At 42.2% G+C, this 10,918-nt stretch overlaps 1 pseudogene across 1 annotated transcript; it reads right to left on the bottom strand.

Moving 5' to 3' along the window:
- Positions 1-637: 637 nt before the first annotated feature.
- LOC308522041 (mitochondrial fission regulator 2-like) lies at positions 638-4,511 on the bottom strand (annotated as a pseudogene). The gene is made up of 2 exons: positions 4,449-4,511; positions 638-1,476 (listed from the first exon to the last, which is right to left on the bottom strand). The product of its transcript is annotated as a mitochondrial fission regulator 2-like (transcript).
- Between the last annotated feature and the right edge of the window lie 6,407 nt (positions 4,512-10,918).

Raw genomic sequence — 10,918 nt, forward strand, 5'->3', positions numbered from 1 at the left:
AGGAGGATGAACCTACGTGATTCAAACTTTGGCTATCTTAATGAAAAAATATATTCCTTGAAAATCTCAGAGGTCCTGGAGGCCAGTTAACCAGATCACTACCAAATTTAAAAAGATTCAAAGGCCCTTAAACTAGGACATCATAACTCCTTTATTAACTTGTTTTTAAAGAAACTCAAACACACTATCATTTGCTGATTGATACAATACAGACTTAGCTTACTTAATTTCTTAATCCATTAAAATGGTTCCTGTTACCTTACAGTAAGATACTACTGTTTTCTTATGAGAAACATTAAGTCATTTACTATTTCACTCTTAGGAAAATCATTCCATGTGTTTATTCAGCTTTCAGTAACATTACCATACATGAAAAAAAAATCAATATACATAATTATCATCAGTAACCAGTTAATTAGTGGATCTTCCAAAACCAGAGACAAGTATTCTTAAGAGTCAAGCCTTTTAGACCTCTGCACTAATACATCCTGGTGTACGGACTTCATTCAATTTCATTAACAGAAGATTAACATGTAGTGGAAGTCACGCAGCATATTTCTGTAAGTGTAAGTACCGCTTGCATTGTTCACACCTTGGGCACAACACCTCTTGTGTTTGTCAGTCTTCTTTTAGTTCCCTATTCTTCTGACTGTGAAATGTGATGTCCAAATCTTGAAGTGTCTGGACCAGAAAATGGAGAAGACTCCCAAGACCTATTTTCTTTCTCAAAGGAACTGTCTTCTTGGAATGCAAATTCCTGTTGAAGTGCCTGGGATATTACAGACATTGTATCTCAATGTGAACTATGCCTTTTCCTCTTGTGAATGGGTCTGCTCCAGCTGACCATTCAATAATTTGAAGTTTAATCTCATTCATAGCCTTTAAAATATCCAATATGTTTGGAACATCTTTGTTTTTATGATTTTTTGAATGATGACTTATAATTGGTCGTACTAGCACCTGGTGATCTTTTTTCATTTCGGTTGCTGAATTATCTGAGTCACAAATATTACTAAATCCTGGCTTTTCAAGAGGAGAGCATGGAGGCTGCAGAGGAAAAAACTGAGGGGGCACAGGGGAAGGAGAGGGAAGTGCTGAATTTGAAAATGGATCTGGCTTGACACTCAGTTGAGCAGTCCCTGATGATGGCTCTGTCCCAAACCACCAGGCCCGTCATTCCAAAGGAGCTGAATTTGTACTGTTTTTCAGTTCCTGCATTTCCACAATTGCAACAGCATGAGAGCCTAGAAAAGTTCACTCATCTTCAAGGGCAGCTATTTTTTTAAATTGCAGCTTCATTTACAGGCTGAGCATTTTTCACTGGTGAGTTATGCTTCAGAGAGCAAGTGACAGTGGATCCCAAACTAATTGCAATGGATGGAAAAATTCACTTTTCTCATCTTCCTCATTTTTTTCAAAACCATTTCAAAATCTGAGATCGCTGGCTTCATCATTTGCCACACACAAAAGAGGAAACTACAAATCCATAGTCACCTTAGTCTACAGAGTTCAAGGGCAGGATCAACTCAACATCAGGCCTGGGACAAGGCTTCAAAGCAGCAGTTCTCAACCTGTGTGTCGCGACCCCTTTGGGGGTCGAACGACCCTTTCGCAGGGGTCGCCTAAGACCATCGGAAAAACACATATATAATTACATATTGTTTTTGTGATTAGTCACTATGCTTTAATTATGTTCAATTTGTAACAATGAAATTGGGGGTCACCACAACATGAGGAACTGTATGTTAAAGGGTCGCGGTATTAGGAAGGTTGAGAACCACTGCTTTAAAGGATACCTGCGCACCTGGGCTTGCAGGCCACAGGCTATAAAGACACCCCAAGGCTCAGCCTGGATAACTCCAGCAGAGGTGCCACTGCGTCCTAGCGTGTCCCACCCAACCTCTGCTCCAGAGTTAAGATTTTAATTTATAGTAATCAAGTCCACTGTTTCTCAGCATCTCTTACTAAGTTCCATGTGAATTATATTCTTCTCATAACAACTCATGGAGCAGATTTTACTATACCCATTTTTAAATAATAAACCAAGACTTTTAAAAGCTGGGCAATATGTCCGCTGATAAGCACCGTTATTTAGGGCCAGAGTCAGGATTGACTCCAAAGATTTCCTGACTCCAGAGCCTAAAATCTTCCCACTCTCCTATGCTTCCCACCACGGAGACCAGGAAGAGATGAACATCAGGACAGAAACCACGCCGAAGGAGTACACTAGGAACTGAGGAGGATACTTAACGTACTATACACAAACCACATTTTTGGACCTATTCAAATTGTAGGATAATTATAAGCAAGCCACAAAATAACAATTGTGTGTGTAAACCTAATAAAGCTGGGCCCCAGGGGATTCTGTCTTAGAGCAGGTTTCTGTGAAATAAACAAGTGAATTGTATTTTTCCTGCCCAGGACCGGAAGTCTCTTCTGGCTTGGGAATTATTTACTATGTAATCCTGATGGAAGGTAAAGCCTCTGATGGTGCAGGTGGGTGATGGAGTTTTTAGGGCAGCGTTGCTAGTGTGGTACCCAGGGACTGATGCATGGTGTTGATAATGTAAGCTGAGGTGTCTACTTTATGGTGGCAGGGGCAGCGTGTCTTCACGTTCCCAGTGCTATGACATGATTTTAGAAGTTGTTTCCAAATGCATGTGCCTCTGAGCCTGACTCCACCTTGCCTTTTCTCCTCAAATCAGTCAGAGTAAGTTTTTGTTGCTTGTAGTTCAGTTGCCTGTTGGATACATTAGAATCGAGAGGCACAGGCCCGCAGGGAAACAGAAGAAATCAGGGATGGGTTATCTAGTCTGATTGAAAATCCAACTGGTTTAAAGAGTTTTGGTGCAGGCAGCCAGTGGCATACAGTAGCAAAACATTAAATTATCACCTAAAATGAAGTAACCGTTGAAATTAAGCTTTGGAGAGACCAAGTAGCAGCTGAGGACTATAGGAGTGAGACTGTTTTGTTTTATGGAATTGGACAGCTTAAAAAAAGAGAATAATGAGCTCTAACTCCTTATATCTTAGCTCAAATTCCCAAGTCCTCAGCTCAAAGCACGTGCATTGCAGGGATTTTCTATGAGTTCTAAAACAGACAAACAACAACAATGACAACACATTTGTTTCCCCTAGCAGCTGGGGACTAAAATAGGTAAAAACTAAAAATGAAGTTTGACCTTGTGGGTTGCTGAATTACAAAGTCACTTAAATTCACAGCTTAAACATTCTCTTATTTGAAACCGAAGGCACTGACTAGACCAGAATAGGACCCTGAGGACTTGAATGGAGAGATGAGCAATCAGCTGACTTAATGTACTCCACACCCCTGGAGCCCGGCGTTGGCCTCCCTGCCAAAGGAAGGCAGTGACGAGGTTCCTAACACACCTCAGGAGACCAGTTGAAAAGACAAACCCTGAAGGAGACTTACCCATCACAGGAATTGTGAGTTTCTGCTCATTTATAAAAGCAAAAATCTGGGGAATACATGTGGTGAGGGATTCTGAGAATTCTAGACCAGAGAAGGAAAAACATGCTTTCGATCAGGCTGACTCTATTGGTATGGAGGCAGTTACCAAAATGCCAGGCTCATTTGCCCAATGGGAGCACCACTGCTCAGTTGGCTATTGTAACCTAGACTCACGGGGGCCAGTGTACGTAAATAACAATGCTAGTTGGCACCAACAGAGCCCTTCCTAGGTGCCAAGCACTGTTTACCATGCTTTTATAGTATAAGGTATTTAATCCTAAGAATATGCTTTGAGGTACGTATTATCACCTTACTTATAAAAGAGGAAGCTGAGGAACTTCGTTCAACAACTTCCCACATGCAGCTTGTAAGTGGTAAAGTTGAGATTCAAATCAGATAGCCTGGATCTAGAGTTGGCCTTGAAAGCCTGTAATGAAGTTCTTATAAGGGAAGATGACAGAAATACCTTTTCTGAGAGGAAGGAATCCAAGAACTTAGGAAAATGATCCAATAGACTTATCCAGTGTGACTACTTATCCATTCCTACAGCAAATTCTGCAAGGCGGCCCAGGAGATGCGTATTTGCCTCAGCACTAAGAAGTCCACTGTGAGAGGAATGCTGGCAGTTTGGCTTTTCTCTGGAGAGTTGACCTCGGGACAAAGAGTTGTGGCCCTTGCTGAGTTCCAGAAGCTGCTGCGCACCAGCCTGGAGCCCTTGAATACAAAAGAGACTGGGTATTTACAGCAGACACCGTTGGATGGCCATTCAAAGCCATTCCCTGTCTCATTCTCTGTCTACATTCGACTACAGAGTATGGGAAGCCAGTTTCTTGCTTTTTCCACCTCAACTCTACAAGTAGATGGGACATATAACCTAGTCTTGGTCAATGACATCTAAGGGAGAGTCTGCTGAGGGATTCTGGGAAAGATCACTTGTTCCCTTTTAATAGAAAGGTGGGCGAAGATAGGTCCTCACCTTGGCCACCCCGTCCTTCCTGACTTTGAATGGGGTCATGATGCCTGGAACAGCAGCAGCCATCATTCAAGAAGACATAAGCCTAAGCTTAAGAGCCACTCGGATTCAGTACGAGATGAAAAGAACCTGGATCCCTGAGGAACTATTCCCACACTATGTACCTCCAGGCTCCTTGTTATATGAGGAAGACAAATCCCTCCTTGTTAAGGTATTATTGGTCCACTATTCTAACACCTGCAGACTAAAGCATTCCTAAATGATAAAGTAACCCTTGAGGAAGGATTCAAATAACATCCTAGATATGTGCTGTGTATCTTCCAACAACCAGAAGAAATCCCCAAGTCGGTTATATCCTTACTCTGCAGTTCTTAAAAACTTTAAAGAGGATCCAAATACATTTGTACAATTTACAGCAATATATATAAAAAAAACTCCCCTTTCTCCCTCTACCTACCTGATCACACCACACTGCTGCTCCAGAGCGTCTTGCTCCGAGATCTCCAGCTCCCTTTCTTTCCTCCTTCTCTGTCCCCATCTTTTCTATGTTTATAATGAAGACTTCCTGGCTTCTCACCAGCAAAACTGAGGAGGGAGGAGGGGCACATGTAACTATGGAGACCCCCAACTCTCCTCCAGTAAAAATGGTTGCTCCATCATGTATAATTTTTAAAACTGTTAGAAGTTGCTTATAAGAACATTTTGGTATTTCAGAACATATCACTCACTGACTTTTCATCTTTAAAGCAAAGACACCTTCTTTTGAAAGACAAGTTGGTCACAATATGGGGTCAAATCACATTTGAGAACGCCAAATGTTCACTCAGGACATACCTAAAAAATAACAAACATACTTTTAAAAACAATTACAATTCTTAAGCGACATTATAAGCAAAATAAAAAAAAAATGGAAGCTATCTTTCTTCCCACATAAGATTGTATTACTAGCCTGACATTAGTCTCCAATTGCTGCTGGAACAAATAACTGCGAACTTATTATCTTACAGCTCCAGAGGTCAGCAGTCCAAAGGGAATCTTAAGGGGCTAAAATCAAGGTATCAGCAGAGCTGGTCCTTTGGGAGGGCCTGGGGAGAATCTGTTCCTGGCCTCTTCCGGCTTGTGGAGGCTGCGCACCCCTTGCCTGTCTCATCACTCCAGCCTTTGCTTCTGTCACATCATCTTCTCCTGCTCTGACCTTCTTTCCTCTGTCTTATAAGGATCCTTGCGATTATATTTAGGCCCACCTAGACAATCCAGGGTAACCGCCCATCTAAGAAACATTAACAACCATAGGTGCAAAGGCCCTTCTGCATATTAGGTGACATTCACAGGTTCCAGGGATTAGATGGGCAATATTTGGGAGGATCCTCATTCAGTTTACCACTGTCTGCCTCTGGCCCTGAAGTTTCACATCCAGCCCACATCAGACTTCCTCCTGGGTTGTGAACTATTGCCATTGGCAGGAGAAGGAGCGCTCCTATCTTGCTGGCCCATGGCCCAGGAGATGGCCAGGGCTGTGTGGAGAAAGCTGCCCCACCCACACCCAGTTCAGAGTGCAGCCTCCAGCAGCTCCACAAACAGCAAATTAAGCCCAGTTAAGCAAGAGCAGAATCTAATGGGCTTACGCTCAGAGGTCATAAATAAATGCTCATTGTTGAATGCCACTGACTTGTAGGGTGGTTTCTTATTCAGCAAGTCAGTTCTTCCATTGCACAATAACTTAAGGCCTACGGGAAAACTACCATTGTCCATTCCACTTGTTTTGGATATCTAGAGTCATGTAAATTTTAACACACATACACCCTTCACTCTATAGGTAGCAAACTTAATCTTTCTTTCTTTCTTTCTTTCTTTCTTTCTTTCTTTCTTTCTTTCTTTCTTTCTTTCTTTCTTTCTTTCTTTCTTTTCCTGTGCTTTGTAAAAATTGCTTCCAAGAAAAATATCATCTGGGCTGAAGCAAAGAGGGATTAGAGTAAAACCAGAGAAGGTGTTGACAAGGTAGAGGGCCCACCTGTCCTGGAAAATCCCCCACAGAAAACTAAATTATAAAAGGGCGTGTCTACTGAGAGAGGCCCGCGGAAGACCTGGGCATTCTGTAAAGAACACCTTCAGGCATTGCACATTGACTGATGTTGGGTGGTGGTCTTTTACAAATTTACAGATTAGAGAGGGTTTCCCAGCTCAGCAGTCTGAATAATTGCTGTCGTTGTTGTTGCTGTTGTGTGTGTGTGACAGCTGTGTGCTGACAGCCAATTGTGTGCGCCTCTTCTCAAGTCCATATTCAGAGGTTCAGGGGCACCAGGCTGATAGCTGGTAATGAGCCATGCTGGGAGTGTTTACGCGGCAGAAACCTTGCTCCCGTTATAGATGTGTGCACTGGGTCATAATATAAAGTGCATTTCTTACCCTGGGTCACGGTCAAAAACTCTGAAAGCCATGGCTCTCACAGTGATGGAGTGAACTTCAACTGCCTGCAGGACGAACAATCCATTTGTGCAAAACATTTCTGCCCCTGGAAGCAAGGCTCGACCCTGCTGCAAAGCAAACTGTGACACTACCCAAATGAACCTGGAAAGAGGCAATTTCATATGGATGTTTCTGCCATAATTGTTCGGGGCTCTGTGTTTTCCTTTGTCCTCTCTTCAGCGGCAGGAGCTGAGGGGTGAGTTGTGGGTGACATTTCATCCTAACGTTTCAGTCTATGAATTGCATCCATGACAATTATGAAAAGAATGGGTATTTTGCTGGTATGACTTCAGGAGATGGTGGTCCCTGCCTCCTTTCTCTCAGATGTGTCCTAGGCCCCAGGAGTCCCATTCTTGAGTGGGGTGGGGGGCAGAATGGGCTTTGAGCATGCTGGTGGCCCTTGTCTGGAGCCAGCAGGCGCTTGAACAGTAATTTGAGAGACCTTGTGCTCTATAATAATTCACCAGCTCACCTGGGTTTATAATTAGAAGCAAATCAAGTTGGCATTGCTAATGAAAGTTTTGGAACAATCTCTGTCAAATGAGAATCTTAAAATTGGCCGCTACCATCACCCTCTAACCCCAGTGCTGCCTCTAGCTCGCCGAACTCCAGCCCAAGGAGAAGGGGGTTAAGTAACGAAGTCCCTATACCATGGCTCATATAAAGTAGACTGCCCCCAAATCTACCAGTGGTAAAGCACCAAGAAAGCAACTGATTACCACTGCCCTCTTTGGTAAAAGTGTGCCCTCTACTGGAGGAGGAAAGAAAACACATCGTTACAGGCATGGTACCATGGTACTTTAGCAAACTTCCCTTCCAGCATCTGGTGTGAGAAATGGCTCAGGACTTAAAACAGATCTGCCCCCCAGAGTGCAGCTATTTGGACTCTACAGGGGCAAGTGAGGCCTGTCTGGTTGACCTTTTTGAAGACCAACCTGTGTGCTGCCCAAGCCAAACGTGTAAGGACTATGCCACAGACATCCAGCCAGTATGCCGCGAGATGGAGCATGTGCCTAGGAATCCACTGTGATGGGAAACATTCTTTAAAAAACATTCTCTTCTTCCTGTTATAGGTAGTTCTGAACATCAGATACTTTTATTCCACGGGGTCAAAGGTACCTAAGTATGTGATTGCAAGTGGGAAATAGGGGACAGAAATCAGGTATAGGCAGGTTTTCCATTTTCATTTGTGTGTGAATTTTTAAATATAAATGCGGGGACGTAAAGCATTCGTGTAAGTCAAAATGTTTCACTGAGCAACTTTCAGCAGTTCAACTGTATAACAATGTAAATAAACCTGCTAAATTTTTCTAGACAATGCCAGCATTTGGCTCGACCATGGGCAACCCGGGCATGTGCCCTGACTGGGAATTGAACCAGCAACCTTTGAGAGCACAGGATGATGCCCAACCAGCTGAGCTACCACACCACCCTGGGCTGCAAGTTCAAGTGTTCAATGCTGCCTGTCTTCTGTGCTGTTCCTGTAAGTTTGCTTTTAAAATATGTTGAACTATTTAAACACAAACAAAAAAAGAATCTTAAAATCTACTTTTGTGTGTCTGTTCTTATGAGGAAGCGGAGTTGTTGCTCTTCTTTGAATTTCCCATATTTTGATGACACACTTTGACAAACACACTCAAAGCTTTGCTTTTGCTTTGTGACTTTCTGTGCACTCCAAGCCTCAGGCATACAGTATTTAGGCCCTCAGTCCTCTGCCTGCTCATTTGACCTTCGTCCCCTGCGTTCACTGCAGGGCCACTGGGAAGATACTAATGTAAAAAGAAGCTTCCTGGAGCTATACAGTGCCAGCCCTTGCAATAGCCCTTAGCCAGGCTTATTTCTTGCCCACCCCACACAATAAGGGCGGCACTGGCCAGACTTTACTCCATCCCAACCTTCAAAAATCCATTATTTAATTTGATCAATTGACTTTCGTCACTCTTGCCTATATAGCTATGCAGTTGCATAGTTATATTAAGTCAAGACCTTACCCATCTCACAACATCCAGCCAGACTGGGGCCCCTGAGCCACTCCTACAGGGGAATATTGGAGGTCTTCTTGTCAGTGTTCTCAGAGAGTAACACTTAGCCCAAAAGAACATCAAAAAGTAGCAATGATTGAGGTCCTGGTAGTCATGATAGCTAATTCTACATGCCAGAAATAAATCCGAGTACTGGTATTATATTACAAAATCCCAAAACAGATGCTCTTCACATCATTTTACAACTGAAGTGCAAAACCATAGAACCAGCGGGTGGCAACATCTGGATCCAAAGCCAGAGAGTTTGACCACAAGGATCAGGCTCTTAGCAAGGTGGCATCACACCCCTGATTCCAAACCCTTCACTCATCCCTCTAGACTGTGTACTAACTGTGAGAGAAGCCTCAAGGGCCCTCCACACCTGCCCTTGGCCACCTCTCCAGCCTCACTTTTCCCTGGTCCTCTTATCTTTCTGTTTTCTGAAATTCTTCTACTCTTTAATTTTGTGAAATCCCCACCCTTTTGTGTTCCAGAAAACAGCTAAAGGCAAAGAACCGTCCCCTCCCCATACGACTTATTCTGTCATGTGACTCTATGAAACCCTAGATAACCTTCCTTTTCCTTGTGATTCCTCATTAATGGATGTTCTCCTTACTGCAATTGTGCAAATAAACTCATCTCCTTAACGGTCCAGCACATTTGTCTTTGACAGTTTGGTGTCATCACTTGGTTGGCTTTGGGCCTCTGCTTCTGGTCATCATTTACTCCACCCATTTAGCCAGTACTTAGACTTCCGTGTTCCCTTCTTGACTGGCGACCTGGGGACCCAAAAGTGAGTCTGACTTGTCCTATGTTCCAGACTCTTTTCCATTAGTAGTACGGTAAGAAAATGATTTTGAGTACTTGCTTGGATTCTAGGGTGAGCTTTTGGTCTGGCCATTAGTGATCTCTGTAAATGGATGTGTGGTTCATAAAGCGTTGTCTCTGCTGGGCAAGAGATGGTCAATAATTTGGCTTGTTACTCTTTCCTGTTTGTTTGTCAATTTGTCTATTTTGAGCTCCAATCAATTAAGAGTTAGTGTACAATGAGAAGAGAACAGCTCTTTGATGTGAACCAGTGAGTTTGATATTTCTGGGTTTATCCTTGACCCATGGTCGCAATTTCAAAATTGAAGCTATAAGCTCTCTACCTATATCTGCATGTTTATTTGTCTGTTAGTTAAAAATATATTCCTATATGTAGATGGTATTATCAAAATAGATGGCAAAATCTCTTAAAAGAGTTCTATGCTCATTGGTTTAGAGATACATAAGCACTTACCTAAACAGAATATTTCCAAAGTTCCTGTTTGATTACATCTTTGTGTCTGAATAACTTTGTTCATTTTTTGCCACTTTGAGAAATTATACTAAGGAGAATGTGTTTTTGTTTTTGTTTTAAAAAAAGAGTGGTTTTGTCCTAAAATAGAGTTTATGAAAAAAATGAATACAAAGGTATAAAAAGTTGTAGAAAGTTTGCAGAAAGGGAATTTTACTTGCCATAGTCGAAGCTGGCTAAGGTTTATGATATCTTCATAAAATTTCAAAACACCAAAGGGTGTCAATTGTTGTACTTAACTGATGCAAAACTGGAATTCGGCTTTCTCTCAATTAAAATGACAAAAATTCTGAGGTTATGGGTCTGCTCTGGATAAGAGGTTATAGAGGTGACTCTTACCTTGTGTGCAATCTGCCCAGAAACAAAGTTTCTGTGTATTATAAGAATCATGCCCTGTTTTATGTTGACTTTGGCATGACCTTGATTATTTAAGAGAACAAAGTCTTTTCGCTTTGAAATTAAAAAAGGTTCTTTACCATCATGCTACCGTCTATATTTATTTTTAAAATGTTATTGTCACTTTAATTAAATTGATCACCAAGTACTATTCTCTGTAACTCATGATCCTATCTTCAGACCTCCTGACAACTTTCCATATTTTGTCATTCTAAATTGAACTCTAAATAATATCTTTTAAATTTCCCAGA

This window comes from Myotis nattereri, assembly GCF_964212035.1.
Source record: "Myotis nattereri genome assembly, chromosome: 7".
In the NCBI taxonomy this organism is placed as follows: domain Eukaryota; kingdom Metazoa; phylum Chordata; class Mammalia; order Chiroptera; family Vespertilionidae; genus Myotis; species Myotis nattereri.